Genomic DNA, 3,416 nt, shown 5'->3' with positions numbered 1-3,416 from the left:
TTTTGTGTAAAAATTTTAATGTCCCAAATCTACCAATATCTCATCTTAACAACAAACCCAAAACCCTCAAATTTGCAATAAACAACTCATATATCTTGCCCTTTATTTTATCCTCTCATGCATTCCCATGGATTTAATCTAGGGTTACAATAATAAAACCATAGCTCTGATACCGCTTGTAAAGAAATTTGCAAGAAAAAATATAACCATTTCCACATAACCCATAAAAGATCTGAAATGAATACGTAACTAAAATCCACATGCAAGAGAATAGACAACATACCCACAAAAATTGTGACACAAGATATACCCTGGGAAACCCTCATTGAGGGAAAAACCTAGCATCCATCACCATGTATTATTCAACCAAAATATGGTTGTTGCAATACAACCATGGAAGCCTTCAAAGCCACATCCACAACCAAACAATCTATGTGAACACGCATGAATCCACATATCCCATGCCATGCTTCCAACCTTCATAAATACTTTCTTGGCTAACCTGTCAAGCCTTGTCCCGCTTGACTCTTTCCCTTTTTGTCTTTTGTCTTTTTGTCTTCTCACACCAACAACTACCCTTGTGGCTACTTATACAGTAGCAAGTCCCACAAAACCACCAAGTGGTATTACATAAACCATGCACTACCTAACCCCTTGACCCCACATTTAATATTAGAATTTTAATTCTTTTCCCCAATATTATATAATTATATGAAATATTATCACAATATTACAATACAACTCATCAAGTATATCCCATGGGAATCTTTATATGTTGCACATCCATCTAGGTGCAACATTACATAATAAAATAAAATCACACAATATAATAATATTATGCAATGTGTGCAACACTCATTATCTCAACATGTTCCTTGACCTTGGTCATCCCTAGACAACTTGGTGAATACTAACTATATTGCTCGACATACTTTGTCTTCGCTTGGTTTGACTTTTCTAATACTCAATCTTTACTGATGCTCAACTGACACTATATTTTCTCAGCTTATATTGTTCACTTGGTTGACACTAGCATAGCTCGACTTCAACTATGATTTCCTTAATCTTCTACTATGCTAGTTGCTTTATCTTATGCATTTGGTCTTCCATTGATCATCTCAACTAGGGTTCAATTCAACTATCATCTCCACTTAGTGTAATGATTAAACAACACATTATCTTGTCAATCTGCCAAATAATCAAGTGCTCATTGTAGTTCCACATAACTCAACCTTTTCACTAGGTCTTCTTGTTATCTCTTATTTTCAAATCATCTTCATCAATCAAATGATATGACACTCCTCTTAGGTAATAATTGTCTCACCTGTAAGGTTTGGCATCAATGACAACATAACAATTATTCCAATTGTTGTTTCCAACAAGTAACAACTATGTTACGCTTTTTAGAAAATAATAAGAATAATTTTTTATGCATGTAGAGTTTGACCCTCTTAATCTTATCCATTTAAAAAAACCTTAGTAGTATAAAGTAGATTCAGAGTACTACAAATTTTGTGTTGTTTTACACATTTTATCATTTTGAGTGCATGACACTCATATGACTCTTCCAAGATCAGGTTTACCTAATTTCAGAAAAAAAGTGTTCACTTATACCCCCCCTTTTGTACACCATCTTGTTGCACTTAACCACTTCTGTCACATCCATTTTGACGGTTCTTGATGTTGTGTCACAATCACGGTGACTCACTTCGTCAATGATCAATGATCAAATGCCATCTATGTCTATCTACCAGTGGTGGCTTGGCATAAGCGTGCATACTAGCTTACTCTTCTACCAGTGACAATGTTACCTTATAACATCTCCTTCCTCTGACTAGTTGCTGATCAATGACAACATAGTTATACACTCATCAATTCATTACGACTCGTGGGGTCAAGAAGTCAGACTTCATACATTCGACAATATGCAATCCATCAATCAAATGCTTACGTGTCATGTCCATTCCCAAGAGAGGAGAAGTTGTTGTACAAGAAGTCTAAAGTTGGTAGAAAACTAGGGTAAGATTCCCTTAGAATTATCTGATATTTTTTTTGACCTCCATTGCCAAATTTCACCTACCCATGACGGTTGCCAAAGGTTGTGGTGTAGAGAAGAGGGCTAAGTAGAAACTATTGAAGAATCTCGAGTCGTGTGAATCCACACATAATAGGAACTACTAAACACTCTCAATTAGACTTTTCCCCTAAACCTCAGGGTTTGAAGCCCTAGACTAGATGAGGTGAGTCTTTGTTTGTGACTTAGGCTAGGTCATTTATAAGCTTGTGGTTGCAAAATAACAAAACTAGTCTACCTATGGAGAAAACCCAAGATACATTTTCCTTTGTGAATAAATTGTAGTCAACCCTTCATCAATTTTAGCACCGTCGAAAGATCAAGGATGGGTTATCTCCTTCTATGGGGACTTCATCTTGAGAGCAACAAGAGGGAAATAATTAATCTTGTGTTTAGAGGATTGACATCACTAGAAAGTGTAGGGAAAATTCAAATAAAGCACTTACTAAGAGAAATCTTGACCACCAAGTTGAATGTTGATGGTCTCTTTGAGGTCATAAGATAAATCAACTTCAACACAAACTCTCTTTAGGGGACTAACATAAAAAGCAATCGCGTTGCAATCAAATAAACTACAAGGGTTTAGGCAATAGTTTGTAGGAACAACCAACATGACAAGGGTAGACTCAAAGAATCTACCAAATAGAGATGTTAATCTTTTTATTCTCAAAGATTATAAAGTCTCATGATTATAGCTAGAAAACTAGCAAGCAAGACCACACAAACTAGGGCCCATTCTTGAGGATATCCTCAACATGGGAGGGGCTGGAAAAGTGAAACATAATGAAACCTTTGGCGAGATTTTAGATGCCATCAAGTTGAACCCAGTTAGGGGCATAGTCTTTGACACCCCAATCATGGAACATGCTTTCAAGTGGAACTCTCCCCACAAAATATCCAATCAAAGTATATTTTCCAGCTTGTTACAACCACTATCAAAATGTTGTGAAGACAAAACAACATCAAGGGTATTAGAAGTCATATCTTGCAAATCACTTCGAAACAAAATTACAAGATCATTTGTTTAGAGATGCCATGACTACCCATTGCTAAAACTCCAACACCAACATCCATTGATCGATTAAAATTGGTCACAACCATTATAATAAAGTTAAAACCCCGCAACAAATATGGTAAGACTCAAATAGAACATATGCCCCAAGATGAAGTGATCTTCTTTTTTAACATATTATTATTGCTAAATCTTTTTCTGAGTACAATTGGCGAAGTTTCCCAATCAAACTAAATTGAAACTCGGAACAGCTCGAAAATAAGATAAAAAATAAATTAAAAATAAATAAATTAAACGCTTCAAAGTATAGATGTTCTGTGGGATTGCTTG

The sequence above is a fragment of the Cupressus sempervirens genome, chromosome 7 (genome assembly GCF_028749045.1).
Source record: "Cupressus sempervirens isolate cs-2001-9-10 chromosome 7, ASM2874904v1, whole genome shotgun sequence".
In the NCBI taxonomy this organism is placed as follows: domain Eukaryota; kingdom Viridiplantae; phylum Streptophyta; class Pinopsida; order Cupressales; family Cupressaceae; genus Cupressus; species Cupressus sempervirens.
The sequence above is the reverse complement of the archived record's forward strand: the minus strand, read 5'-3'. Positions refer to the sequence as shown.